The sequence below is a fragment of the Hordeum vulgare genome, chromosome 3H, assembly GCF_904849725.1.
Source record: "Hordeum vulgare subsp. vulgare chromosome 3H, MorexV3_pseudomolecules_assembly, whole genome shotgun sequence".
NCBI classification, from domain to species: Eukaryota; Viridiplantae; Streptophyta; class Magnoliopsida; order Poales; family Poaceae; genus Hordeum; species Hordeum vulgare.
The window spans coordinates 360242956-360258586 of record NC_058520.1 but is presented as its reverse complement, the minus strand read 5'-3'; positions in this window follow the sequence as shown (position 1 = coordinate 360258586).

The following is a 15631-nucleotide window of genomic DNA, read 5'->3' as shown; positions in this document are numbered from 1 at the left end:
GTATCTTTTAAACCTTAGTCGGATCGCGATGTATTGTATATGGTTTTGGCGTAGAATTTCGCGTAGAATCTGTTTTCACAACTTGCATATTTATTTGGCGTTGTTTGACGTGTCGTATGCATAGGTTAGCGTGCTGTTTCTATAGGTTTCGTCCCGTCATAATTTTCCCCACGTGTTCGAATTGCTCGGATGCCGTAGATAAAATGCCCATGTTTTAGAATCTTTTTTCCATGTATTTTAGAGCAGTCATTTGTATTTTTGTGTGTAGGGATTTGCCGCTAGATTATTTTCCGTGTCTAGGCCATTATCTCGCATTTATGTGTGGCATTATTTTTTGTTGTGCAACCCCACGTATTTTATATGTTTTTGGGGTAGAAAAATCTTTGCGCGATATTTTGCCGTGATGCCCTTTTGTTTAATTCGTAGGATTTATTCCGTGCTTCGTTTGAAGGAGTTGTCAACTAGAGAGTTGATCTTGGATGTTTTGTCTAGCCCCTGGTATTTTTGGTTGCAATAAATATGCATGTTTAGGTGTGGTTTGCTTGCTCGCAAGTTGCTAGAAATAGTGCTGATTTGGAGGTGCTGAAATATTTCTAAGTGTGAGATCTGTTATATTTTGTTGCTGTGTTGTCTTGCTTGTATCTTTTGATCTGTAGCTCTTTTGAGGTTGGTCCAATGGAGTTAGTTGTAGCCCTTGTGTTTCTCTATCATGCTATGAGTTTTCATGCCATTCGGAGTCCTGTAGCTATAGGTTTTGCTGCTGTCAATATGGCTTCAGATCGAAAACTGCACTTTCATGAAGTGTGATTTTCACAAAGTCTGAAATAGTGTGTGGGAAGCCATTTTGTGACTTCTTTTCCTAGTGTTCCTTGCTGCCATGCTAGTTGTTGTTAGTTGTTTGTAGTAGTGCTTCTTGCCCTCTTTCATGTCATGCCTTGCTTGAGTTTATCGGAGTAGTGTAGCCCATAGTTGTGGGGCGTAGAAAATGCTATGTGGCTGCTTTTGGCAGATTGTAGTCATTTCTTGTTTTGCTCGTAGTTGTTGAACCGTAGCTCCGATTTGATCGTGTCCTACATGAAACTTGCTTAGAATCTCATGTAGTTTCTTTTTCTCTTGCTGGTTGCATGTTTTGAAGTGCTCGTGACCGTCGTTGCACACATATTGCATTCATGCCATCATATCTTGCGATGCTTGTATCTTTTGAACCGCAGCTCCGTTGGAGATGTTCTTTATGTGTAGATTGCTTGAAATGACGCGTAGAATCACGTGAACCTATTTGTTTTGCTTTTTTAACAACTAAATAAATGTGTTAGTTCAGATCTGGACGGAATTGTAAATTAATTTGTGAGGTCGTTTCGGAGGTGCTATATGTCATTTCCGACCTCATTTAAAATGCCTAGTTAGGTAGATTAATTGCGCTTCACCTCTTGCCAAGTTTAACCATATTTAATATTGCCGTGTATCTAATCGGGATAGAACTAAGTAAATAAACGTGGAGTTTCGTCAATATGCAACTCGTTGCATATTGAACTTCACTTAATGTGTAGTGCTTGAGTGTGTATATTGTCATGCCGTGTCTTGCATGTTTTCAACTGCTCATGCATCATACGTGTTGTGCATCGTGTGGTGAATTCTGTGTGTTGATTTGTGTTTCCGGTTTGCTTCGTCTCGATAGAGTTCCGCAGCGTGCCGGATTGTGAGGACCCGTTCGACTACGTCGGTTCGTCTGCTTCACGGAGGCATTCTTCTTCCAAGCGGGATCTCAGGCAAGATGACCATTTCCCCATATACCATTACTATCATTGCCATGCTAGTTTACCGTTTCTATCGATTATGTCTCATTGCCTACCACATGTTAAATATCAGCCTCTCAACAATGCCATGAAACCTTCAACCTATTCGACCTAGCAAACCACTGATTGGCTATGTTACCGCTTGCTTAACCATGTTGTTAGCGTTGCTAGTTGAAGGTGTAGTTGCTTCCATGTGAAAACATGGGTTCCTTGTTATATCACCATATTAATGCTATTTAATTTAATGCACCTATATACTTGGTAAAAGGTGGAAGGCTCGGCCTTTCTAGCCTGGTGTTTTGTTCCACCTTTGCCCCCTTAGTTTCGGCTACCGGTGTTATGTTCCATAATTGAGCGCTCCTAACACGATCGGGGTTGTTATGGGGACCCCCTTGATAATTCTTTTTAGATTAAAGTTGGTCTGGCAAGGCCCAACATTGGTACTATTTGCCCAACATAATAATTTTGATAATACTGAAATGCATAGGGAGTTAGCGCTACCCGAGGAGTAATTCTACATAATACAGGGGGACCAGTGCTGTTGGTGCTGGTCCAAAACTAGAGCCGTTTGCGGGGACAACCCAGGGCAACTTGGGATATTTCTATCAGGCCACCGTACACTGTGCTTATCCGTCGTGTCCTGAGAACGAAATACGCGGCTCCTATCGGGATCGTCGACACGTCGGGCAGCCTTGCTGGATTAGTTTTACCTTTGACGAGATATCTTGTGTATCGGGATTCCGGTGATGCTTTGGGTAATCTCAGAGTTGAGGTTTTCCACTAGGGAATCCGACGAGATCGCGAGCTTCGTGATTGAGGATTTCTATGCGGCTTGTGGTAATTTGTGATGGACTAGTTGGAGCACCCCTGCAGGGTTAAATCTTTTCGGAAAGCCGTGCCCGCGGTTATGTGGCAACATGGAAACTTTATTTAACACTGGCTCTAGATAACTTCAAGTTAACTTAATTAAAATATGCCAACTGTGTGCGTAACCGTGACTGTCTCTTTCGCGAGTTCTTACTCCGATCGAGGACTCGGTGGGGTTATGTCCGACGTAGGTAGGTGTTCAGGATCATTCATTTGATCAATAGTAGTTCACGTCCGTTATGCGTAGATCTTCCCCCTCTTATTTCTTGTACTCGTAAGTTTAGCCACCCAAATATATGCTTAGCCGCTGCTGCAACCTCACCACTTAACCATACCTCACCCATTAAGCTTTGCTAGTCTTGATACCTTTGGAATGAGATTGCTGAGTCCCCTATGGCTCACAGATTACTACAACACCAGTTGCAGGTACAGGTAAAGGTTACTTGACGCGAGCGCGTTGATTGTTCATTTGGAGTTGCTTCTTCTTCTTCTTCTTCTTCTTCGATCTAGGATGCACTACAAGAAATATGCTCATACATGACGTTCTTTAAGATGTCATTGATGAATTCGTCATAAATTTATGACGATTTCATCTGAGATTGTCGTAAGCCGTTTGAGGGGATCAAATCTACATATAAATTACGAGGATGTGAGTCAAAAACGTCGTAACCGCATAAGATGAGATCGTCATAACTTTTACGATGATTATAAAAATGTCGTAACATGTTCTAACTATGTTGACATGTCACTTCTGGGTCCATTTTATCCCACTTCATCCTAGTTTGTGAAGCAACCTACTATTCTGTCATTCCAAAAATTCTTGAAAAATTCTCATAAATACTTTGGATCATATATTCCTCAGATATGTGAAAACCCTTCCTTCCATAGTTCAAAAATAATTCAGCAATATTTATTTTCCTATTCTGTTCAGAATAACACTTTGTGAAGGAAGTGCTATTTCTATTTCTTTGATTACCCTCATATTTTTTGGGCACTCTTTCCTATCCAAATCATTGCCTCATGAAAACTTTCGTAACGATTTGCCTAGTAAATCTTTCTCAGCAAATTTCCAAAGTTTGTGTTCAGCTAACAGCTTTGTGAAGGAAATACTAGATAGGAATATCCTGATGAGCTGAATTTTTTCCACATCTTCTATGTGCCCAAAACATAGTTCTCCACAAAGTTTTAGCCCCATCTAACAATCCATGTGAGCTCATCATCCAATCTTTATTTCTGGTATTATTTTCATTTTGTGAAGCAACTACATTTTAGAAAAATGATTTGGTCCAATTTTGAAACAAATATATGGTAGGTCCTTCACAAACAAAATCATTTTAGGCACTTGAAAAATGAAAAATGATTTTTACATACAAGGAAAATGAAACTTCCTTGATCAACATTGTTTGTCATTCCAATATGCACCCTTGTGCATAATATTATATCATTTCAACAAACTATGTCATGAATGTGGCCATAAGATTGATCATTTGGCTTGAAAGCCATGAATCTTCACACATGATAGCCCATTTATAAGAACACTTTTTAAAAATAATTGTCGTATTACAAGTTTATTATTTTTCCTCGTAACTTTGTCACATATTTTGACCGTTCCTACCTGGTGGTTGAATCTTGGAAATATTTTGGTGTTTCTCTAATTAAATAGATATTTGTGTACCTAGAAATAATTTTTGGGAAAAATAAAGAGCAAACTATAATGAAGTTGCAGTTCAAGTTTGACCCGCTTCTCTTATTTTGGACGCTTTTTAAAAATAATTGCCATATTACAAGTTTATAATTTTTCTTGGTAGCTTGGTCACATATAAGCAGTGCTTGATCACATTTGGAAATCATATCTCATTTGAAATTCCATCATTAAAAAGGATATGAAATAAATATGATAAAATAAATCCTCAAACAGCAAGAGAAAAATGTTGCACACTTGGCAAAAATTCCAAAACTTTTGTTGTTAATGATAACAACATCACCCCCTAGTTGGTGTGGACCCCACCTTTAAAACCTGAACCAAAAAGCAATTCTTAAATGCTCTTTTGTTTTGTGAAATTGTCAACTTGTTGAAATAATTCCCAAGCTTTTTTGTGGATATGCATAATATTGCATGTTATTTAATGAAGGAAGTCACGAAATGTGCTGAAATTAATTAAAACATATCCTTTTTAATAAAATATAAATGAAATATACTAAAAATGAAATATAATAAACCCCCAGCCCAACTGGGCCTAGGCCCAATAGGCTAACCGGCCCAACCAACCAACCGGCCAGCCCACCCCATCACGGCCGGGTATATCTCCACTGCCCCGAAACCCTACCCACTCCCCCACCCCCGATTCACTCTCCCCTCTCCCTCCCGATCCAGATTGGATCGGGGCAAGGGCCGCCGCCCCGCGCCGCCGTAGCCGCAACCCCACCGCAGCGGCGCCATGACCGACGCGCCGCCCGCTCCCGCCGCCGACTCGTCGCCGCCGCCGCAGCAGCCAGAGAGCGGCGGGTCCATCTCCTCCTTGGTGGCCTCCACCGCGTCCTCCGTGGCGGCCGCGGCCGCCGACTTCTCGCGCCGGGGCGAGGCCTTCGGGGCCGACGTGGCCGCCGCCGCCAGGTCCGCCATCGACACTACCCACGCCCACGCCTACTCCTCGAGCGGAGATCCGTCCCATGCAGCTCTCCGACGCGGAGATCCGCCGCCTCTGCACCTCCCCTCAAGACGTCTTCCTCAACCAGCCCAACGTCCTCGAGCTCGAGGCCCCATCAAAGTTTGCGGTAAGGGCGCACGCTTCCTGCCTAACCCTCCCCTCCCCCGCGCGCGCCTCCAGAGAAGCAGGAGGAGCAGCGCCGGCTCAAGGAGGAGGAGAAGAAGAGAAAGGTGCGATACTAACCCTTTCTTCTGCTGTACCACTTTTCTGATGCATATCTGCAGCTGGGCTCTGAGAAAGATCTCCCTTCCCTGTATCTTGTTGCTGAAGCACTAATATCTCCCTGTATCTGTTAATTGTTGTTGGCGGCGGCTGCTGCGGCTTCCGCCGGAGGAGCGCCCTAGGAGGTGGATGCGGCCGATGATGAGGACATGGATCCTACTGTATGTCATATTGCCTCCGTGTTCTTGCTGATGTGTTTTTATTAGCTGAATTACGTTCTTTCCCTGTTAGGGAAGTTCTAATCAATTTGTTTCTTGTTGCAGGAATATTATGAGAACAGGCTCAAGACCCCTGACACACTGAAGGCTGCCGATGCTAATCCCTATCCGCATAAGTTCCTAGCTAGCATCTCCGTAGGATAAAATAGCTGAAGAGTCCATGCCATCTATCCCACATAAGCTTTGACAGAAAAAAAACTCTTGCATGCACTGCCCCGTCCCACATAAGATTGTGCAGAAACAAAAACTCTTGCATGCACTGCCCCGTCCCACATAAGATTGGGCAGAAACAAAAACTCTTCCACGGGCTGCCAAGAAAAATAACATCTACCTCGCCAATTGACGAACGTGTCCGGGAGAGATTCTCATCTTCCTCCTCGCGTGTTTCCTCTGCTATTTTCACATCGCCTAAACTTCCATGCTACATCCATCTAAATGTGATTTCAACCAGCAGCTACATGTTCCCTTCCTTAACAACAATTCAATGTAGCAAGCCGGCAACCGTCACCACATCCTGAAAAGACTATATTCACTGGTCCATGCGGGTAAAAGTATATTCGATCCGTTATCCTGTGCTCATGCCTCCGTGTGGCAGTAGCGACCAAACTTTTGCTATTATCCACACTCGACATGCGGGTAAAAGTATGCGGGTACTTTGATGTTTGGTACGCAATGTGCTCTCTTATCTCTCATCAGATCTCCTTTTTTTGCATGGTCTTTTTTTTAGTAAATTTGCATGGTCTTTCTAATAAGATCTTCTCGGTAAACTAATTGACCGCCTCAGCCTGCTTTTATCCAGTGTATAAACAGTCGGTCTATTAAATTGCATGCATGATACAGTAGCAATTAACTTGAACGCCCGTTGAGCAACTTTGTGTGTGAGTGCATGCATGTCTGCATGTTCATGCTTTGTTTAATACCAGCATGGTAGCTATTTTTTTATATCGGGCAATTAATATAATTCTATACGTCACTTGCAAAAAGAAATCTCTAGGTAGTCCCTATGCGATGCATGTTCACAAGCCTATGCTGAAAATATAATAATATGATGGTCCTTCAATTTTTGTAGAGTTTGAATTTTAACGCATCTAGAACAGAGTATTTGAATTCCGTCACTGTAATCTGCAAACCTCTTACTGTTTTTTGCTCTTGTTTACAGGGTTCCACCAATGCAGGTGGGGATACCATAACCTTTCAGTGGTCGAGGATGTCGTGGAGAACTACTGGAGCGCGCAGATACCCCTCGACGTGATCTGGAACGACGACGACCATATGGACGCAAGGAAGGACTTGACGCTCAGCCCGGTGAACTACTCGCGCCCCAAGCTGCTGGCGTTCCTCGACATGCTATAGTTCCATTGGTATGTTTGTGTGGCTTGCTGGCTTGGTGTCATATAATGTGTTCGTACCATTTCATTAACATTAAAATTATTTTCTTGTTTCCTGTTTGACAACTCCACTTGTTAATCTTGTTTACATCAATAGCTAGTCGTGGACAATAATAACTTGTGGTTTATATTTTGCCTTGGTGCAATGTAATCTCGTGCTACTCATTTCGAGTTGATAGGAAAACTGAAAACTTGAAATTGACTATTGTTATTAGTTGTTTTCATGTTCTTTGGTTTTTCCAAATAAAGCTGAGCACATAACTTCAAGATATGATGCTTCCTTCTTGATGATAGATGGAAGCTTGCGTTTCCTTGTATGATGTGTTCCCTTAATTTTTTTATTTATATTGTGGTTGCTTTCTTAGGATTTTGTGAATAAATTCAAAATAGATATTACCAATTCTGATGAGGAAGAAGATAACGACATGATTTTAGAATAAGAGCTAGCTTCCCAGATTGCTTGGTATTAGTGAAAAAATAATAGTACGTTAATTGAACTGACTAAGTTTCCTTCAGGTTGGTGTCCACAAGAGTGTTATCCTGGACTTGTGCATCCTCCTTCCCTAGAAGCAGCATGGAACCACCCTGGTCAGGCTGCTCTTATTTCGTGATGTGCCTTTGGTGACACAACGTGGAGCCAACGTTGTTCGACAGGAGTTTGGTCAGAAGCAGTTCTTCCACTCCGGCATAAGTGGTTAGCCACTGGATTCTCTCTCTGCTTTTTCTCTCGTTGATGCCATGCACACTTTACATATTTATTATGAGAAGAAAGTCTAGGCCTCGGTCTTTTTTTGGGTTTGCACATGAATCATGCACTTTGCATAGCATTTTTAGGCCCCACGTTTGCTTACATGCAGGTTATGTCAGGTGTTTGGTTATTGCATGATGTAGTACTTTCTGTTGTAGACATTTTCCTCAATTGATACTCTATTGCAACGAGCTTAGAAAAAGAGACCCAAGCGGTGTATTTGTGTTTAGTTTAAAATTTTCATTGCAAGATATTCATGCTCCCACTGATTGTACACACAATGATTTATAACCCTGCTGTACAATATAATTTCTTAAAGTCTTTCTCAGTTGCATGTTTTCTCATGATTTTGCCAGTCATATTATATTTCATTATATATGCATTACATAAAACGTATAGTATGTTGCATGTAATGAGTAATCACCCTTGCTCGTTTGTACATAAAGATAAAAGTGACCAACGGCACTCAATGGGGAATGCGTGAGTATTTGTTATGATTAATAGTTGCATCTTCTTTCATGAGTAGACAATGATTAAATGGCTTGCTCCATTAATCTTGCCAACTAATGTTAATGAGGTTATGACAGGAATCAGTATGACAGGAATAGTTGCATCTTCTTTCATGAGTATGTTTCAGGGATAGATAAGTGTGATAGGAATCAGTACCAAATGAACTACCAAAATGCTATTTTTGATTTCTCTAAGTTGGTCTGATGCGTTGCAATTTAGTTGTCCCGTATTACTTTTTCCATTCATACAGTTGTTCTTCATTTGCTACTAGTATCACATCATTTTTCCTGTTTGACCTGTATGAGTATTGTAGTACCGCTTGTGATGCAGTCGTCAAAGCTCTTGCCAGAGACGGAAGTCGAGGAAACTACAAAGAGGGAACAGTTGTTATCTGGAATAACGAATCTACCTGTACCTTTCTGTTTGTTTTTGCTAGTGGAATGAAGTCCATTGTAGTGACAGTAGCAGATGTTTTTGCTATAGTGACAGTAGTCCATTGTAGTGACGGTAGCAGATGTACCGAAGATGGAAGTTGAGAGTGAAATGAAGTCCATTGTAGTGTCAATAGCAGATGTGCCATTGTTCTAATTCTCAAGTGGAATTCTGTTTGTTTTTGCTATATTTCTGCGTAAGGAAATGTATTTAGGAGATGTCTTATTGTGTTATGTAAACTTGGGAGGTGTATTATGTGATGTTATATGATGGATGATTTTAATTCAACTTGGAGTTTTGTTGATTTGAATATTAAATAGTGTTGGATTTTATATTGGACAAATAATTGGGGGTTGAAAAGGCCCAACAAATAGAAATGAAACCAAGTTCTGGAACAAAAAGTTACTGAATTCAAAAATAAAAAAAGGCCAAAACTGAAACTGGATCAAATGTATTTGGGCATGAAAAGGGCAGGGCCCAAATTAGAATGATAAAAAAATTCGAAAAAAAACTAAAGTGGCTGAAAATAGGCCAAGGCCCAAAAGAAGCCCAATAAAAAAAGCCCAAAAAAAATAAAACGAGCCCATGTGATCAATTGAAATGGGTTGGGCTGATTTCAGCCATGACGTTTTGATTTCGTCGTAATTTTGCCACGTAGGACTGGGTTTGATAGTCAGCGATGATTTAGGATCGTCGTAAAGGTTACGACAATCCAGGAATCGTCGTAAAGTTACGACGATTTTGACCAAAACGTCGTTGCTCTTCATTTCTGACGCTCCGTTTTCGACGCTTGGTTTTTCGTCGTGCGATCGTCGTAAATGAAAAACCGTGACGATGTAGCGACGAAAAAATAGCGTCGTGTACTAGCATATTCCTTGTAGTGATAGGTTCCAGGCCGGCAGCCTCGGATAGCAAGGATGGACGTCGTTCTTGTTTTTTCGTTTGTTTTCGTCCGTAGTCGGACCCCGCTCTTACTCTTGATGACTATGTATTGTACTGCTGTGACTCTGATGTAGCTTGTGGCGAGTGTAAGCCAATTCCATTTATATCTCATCTTTTCAGTACATGTACTTGTAACGATATCCATTCTTGCGACACGACGAGATGTGCTTCTATCCCTGACGAGGCCTTCGTGCCAAATTGAGGATAGGGTCGCATCTTGGGCGTGACAAGTTGGTATCAGAGAAGTAGCGACCTAGGATCCCCCTTGATTGATCGAACTTGGCCGAGTCAAGTCTAGTGAAAAACTACTTTGAGTCTAGTTATATATCGGAGAGTAGGATTCTTTTTTCTCCTCTTCTATGCTCTGGTGAGGAATCTTGACGTAATATTTTAATTCTACTTCTCTTCTCACTCAAATTTTTTTAGGATCACGCGGATATTTTTGGAATCTATATGATGCCGATGTGACGGAGTTCTGTCTTGGTGCCTCCTATCTGCTTTGAGTTTCTGGGGAGTTGAGATCCAGGGGATTCTTGAGCACATCGTTATCATTCAGATTTCTTAGTATCTCAGAACGAAGGATGTTCGTAATTGCTTCAATACTAGTAGTGGCGAGACAACCCCGATGTCCCCAGTACTGGTGCAGATTGTTTGGGAGTACTGCCATACTTTGTATCGTTGTGATCACGAGGGTCTGTTGTAGATGAAGGTCTGAGATTCTGGTTGTGTGTTGACGGATGTGATACAGGTGACGGGTTAGCATAGGAGTTGTGTGATATTACTCCTTGTATCCGTGTACCAGATTGCATGACCAGATATTTCGGGAATTCATAGGCGGGAATTCAAGTAGTTGTTTATAGGACAATCTTCCAATAAATACATGATGTTAGGTTGGGGTTCGACATCTAGTGGATTCGTTTGTTCACGATCGACTTACAACGGTACACGTTGTGTCTTAAAGAGTCATTGTAGCTTGCGACCACTCGGGGACGGTTCGTATGTCGGGTGCACTGCCTTGCACTTGATGGCTACTGTAAAATCGAGCCCGTGCGATCCTGTCCACGAAAATATCGGATGAAATCTTTCTCATGGGTTTGTTCTGGCTTGTTTCATAAGCCTCATCCCTTGTTTTTGCTGAATATGGTAATTCAAGTTGCTTCGATGTCAAGTGGTGATTTCAGATCTTTCCTAAGTGGTGTTCTCATATTTTTTATGAGAGTATTAATTCTTTTGCTATATCAATTGTCATGTCAATTCTTGTGAACCGGAGTCGTCATGTTAATTCCTTTCAACCGATGTGCTTCTCTTCAGTGAATTCAATCCTCTCTAATTTTGCAGATCATTCTCTCAATTCTTTCTGGAGTTATCTCATCTGTCTCAAGTTGTCTTTGTTTTTCCCCGCCCTCCCGCCCTTTTTCTCCAGTGATTGGATTTTCATCCAAGAGTTTTTCTTTTCATTGTTGCTTCAGCTATGTTTTATTCCGTGTCCTATCCGGTGATTCTTTGTGAAGATTATCAGGAGCGTCGTGTTCATATTTATTCAATCGTGTTATCTTTTCCGGTGAATTTAATTCAGTTGTCCGTGTCATCATATCCTTTTCATCCTTGTAATTCTTTCCTATGTTGGAAATTTTTATCAGTCTATCTTCTTGTTGTCATTTCTCTCTATTCTATCCGGAGCGTTGAAGTTATCTCAGAATTCTTGTTCTCAATTCTTTAATTATTTCGAGATGCTAATCTCATCTAGTTTCATTTGTACGGTGCAATATCCCTCTTTCTAGCAATCTTTTCAACGGTGATTTCTTTGAGTGGGCCCATAACCCACAGGTTTTCCCAAGATCTTGTCTAGCTCTGTAATTTTTCCGGAGATCTCTATATCTTTTCAACTATGACGTAAGTATGATTTTCATCAATCATATTCCTTCTTCAAGATCAATTTGAATTAATTCTCATATTTGGCTCAACCTTGCATTCTTCATTATTCCGGAGTGTCCCAATATTCTTGGTGTTGTTCTCGTCATCATTCTCAGCTTGCAGTCTGAAGGAGTGGTTCTCTCGAACTTTGGTTCATTCTCTTGAAGATTCGTCATTTCAGCTTTGTGTTATCATTTTGAATTTCTTTTCAATCATGAGTATCCCTTTATTGCTATCTGGTGCATTTCTGAGTTGTTTTCATTCTCGATCCTCCGAAGGCCATCATTTTAGAAGATTCTTCGTTCTGAGCTTTCAGCTTTCATCCTTGATTCTTCTCAATTGTTGTCTCTTCGTTCGTCTCTCGATTATCCGGTGCCTTGTTCAAGTTTTCTGTTAGGTGGATCATGATCTCTTCATTCTCATGTATCTCTATTAATTCTTGGTGTTCCCAGTCAATTGTGAATTCTTACCGGTGCTTCCTTCAATTATGCCTCAAGTGGTGCTTATCTCTTTGTGCCTCTTCAAGATTCATTTCTAGTAGAATAAGTGATATGCTAAATCCATTGCTTGTCATCATTTAAACTTGATGAAGGATAAGCATAACATAATTCTTATTCTTGTTCTTGCTTCTTCCAAGAGATTTCAATTCTTCTTCCGGAGTGGCTCATGATATCGATTCTTTTCTCAAGTGTCTATCTTTCTTTTTCGGAGTTCCAAGTTCTTTTAAGTATCTCTTTGTGAGGCTTCATCTAAATTTTGGCAAGGTCATAATCTTATTCTTTTCTACCTTCATATCGTTGCATCATTCCTACGGAGGTCCTTCATGGCGGTTCATCATCATATCAATTCATTCTCAAAAGTGTTCTTCAAGATTCTTGTTGGAGAACCTCAAGTATCCGTTCTCTTGCATTCCCAAGTGCATTTGTTCTTCCTTTATCCTTTGAGGTGGTATTATAGTCTTCTTGTTAGTGTAGGAGCCTCGAAGAGTTTTCCTTTCAAGAATGAGATAATTAAACCCACCGATTCTATGGTGTTGAGTTATTTTTAACCCATGATTCCATCATTGAGCTATCTTGGTTTGGATTTCACCTAAAGATTTTCCTATGGATTGTTGCTATTATGGTGCTTGTCTTTAATCCAAGTTCTCAATGTATCCTCTTGGTGTAAGTAATTGTTCATATCTTGTTTCTCCCAATCAATCCTTGTTTCTGTTAGTGGCTGGTTGTCACTTCATTAATTTTAAAAGGTTTCCATAAGCCCACTACTATCTTGATATTTCGTTGTTGTTTTCCAACAACTCCGTTCAATTCTTCTCGCAAGGGTGCTTGTCAAGTTCATTTGTGGTGATAGTTGTCATTCTTTTCTTCTTTCTATTCTTCCGTATGAGCTAGTTCCTATTCTATTGTTCCGGAGGCATTGTGATATTGCTCTTTTGGGTCAATCTTATTGTTCTATCAAGATCATGGTGTTCCCTTGTTATATTTAGTTGTTTGATATGTATATTGTCTATTTCTTCCATCTTATCGAATTTTTTTGTCCCATTTTCCTACCGAAGTGCTGCCGAAATTTTCCGTGAATTCTTGCTTCTTTCTCATATCATTCCTCATCTCTATGCAACCTTCAAGGATCGTTGTTTCACTCGTTGTCAAAGAAGCGACTAAGTTTTTACCTCTTGTTCTTTCTCATCCTCTCCCCCTTTCATTCTTGGATATCGGGGGAGATCCTCTTGTAGTGTAGGAGAGTTGTGACAGCCCGATGCCGACGTTCCAGAAGATTCCCCTTTTCTTTCCGTTTTCGTCGTGTGTCTATTTTCTTTTGTCGCATCATCATCGCATCATGCACATCATGAGCATTGCATCGGCATCCCGTTGCCACCGGTTTTCGAAACTTGCATCTGTTGTTAGTTGCCGGTTCGCGTCGTTGTCCGTTCTGAGCCCGACGGCACACGCACGCGCCCGCGACATCGTCAAAACCTGTGTTTAAAAGTGCGTTTGAAACTTTCTCAGATCGGGATGAAACTTGGCATGCGGTCGTAATTAGTTATAGCCAGGCCGCCTGTCGAATTTCGTCGGGATCGGAGTTCGTCTAGTACCCGAACGGTCGACCTTAGCGGCACCGTCTTCGGTCTACCGTTTGACGTTTGTCAGCATTTTAAAAATCGTTGCCGCGTCGCACCACTTCCCTCTCATATTAGCCAATGCCTTCTACAGAGCTAACCCTAGCCCGCCTCTCCGACCGGACCGCATGATCGCGATCGGAGGGTCGAAAAACCCCGAGGTACCCTCTAACCTAGGCCCTCTTCCCTATTTAGTCACCCCTAAACTGCCCCTTAGGGAAACCCTAGCCACTGCATAGTTTTCCGTGCCCACCAACTCCAACCGCAGCTCCTCTCTCCCCTGTCTCCCTCCGAGCCGCCAGGCCAGCCCGAGCCCGCGCACGGCCCTCTCAGGCCCATCTGCGCGCCGCCTCCCGGCGACCCCGCTGCCCTGTGCCTCGCCGCCTCCTGCCGCCGCCGTACGAGCGTAACCCTCGCCACGAGCAGCTTCGCCACCGCCGGCAACCACCGCCAGTTTGAGCCGGCCGCCGCTCGCGCAGGTTTCGCCTCCCTGGCTTCCCCAAGGCCGCCAGCAGCCGCCGATGCCCAGCATGCCGCCGCCCAGCGCCTTCCCCATCGTCGTCGGGCTCGCCGCCGGCCATTCCGTCGTTGGGAACATGTCCCCGAGGTCGGATCCGCCCCTAGTCTACCGGATCTGCCTCCCCTCCGTGGCCCTGCGCTGCACGCCGTCGGCAGTGGGAGCACGGGAGGAGATGAGCAGCCCTCCTCCAGGCCGTTGACCGCGCCCCTGGGCCCTCGGCCCACTAGCCCCGTAGCCGGCCTCCTCCCACATAGCTTCCCTCGGCCTAGTCGCACGTCCGCCCCAGGCCTGCCTCCCCGCCGTCATGGGCCCGAGGCCCACTCAGGTGAATTCCCCACTTGCCTGCCTATTTCGCGCACTAGGCGTTAGATAGTGGTCGCGCCGTCTCTGTTAGGCCGTTAGTGAATTAGGAATTTTCAGGTTTAATTAAATTCCACATATAGACGTATATTTAAAACGCGCGTATCTTTTAAACCGTTAGTCGGATCGCGATGTATTGTATATGGTTTTGGCGTAGAATTTCACGTAGAATCTGTTTTCACAACTTGCATATTTATTTGGCGTTGTTTGACATGTCGTATGCATGGGTTAGCGTGCTGTTTCTATAGGTTTCGTCCCGTAATAATTTTCCGCGCGTGTTCGAATTGCTCGGATGCCGTAGATAAAATTCCCATGTTTTAGTAATATTTTTTCCATGTATTTTAGAGCAGTCATTTGTATTTTTGTATGTAGGGATTTGATGCTAGCTTATTTTCCGTGTCTAGGCCATTATTTCGCATTTATGTGTGGCATTATTTTTTGTTGTGCAACCCCACATAGTTTATATGTTTTTGGGGTAGAAAAATCCATGTGATTTTTCTGTGCAATTAGTTTTATCTTTTGAGAAAGTTAGTTCACGCGATATTTTGCCGTGATGCCTTTTTTTTTAATTCGTAGGATTTATGCCGTGCTTCGTTTGAAGGAGTTGTCAACTAGAGAGTTGATCTTGGACGTTTTGTCTAGCCCCCGGTATTTTTGGTTGCAATAGATATGCATGTCTACGTGTGGTTTGCTTGCTCGCAAGTTGCTAGAAATAGTGCTGATTTGGAGGTGCTTAAATATTTCTATGTCTAAGATCTATTATATTTTGTTGCTGTCTTGTCTTGCTTGTATCTTTTGATCTGTAGCTCTTTTGAGGTTGGTCCAATGGAGTTAGTTGTAGCCCTTGTGTTTCTCTAGCATGGTGTGAATTTGCATGCCATTTGGAGTCCTGT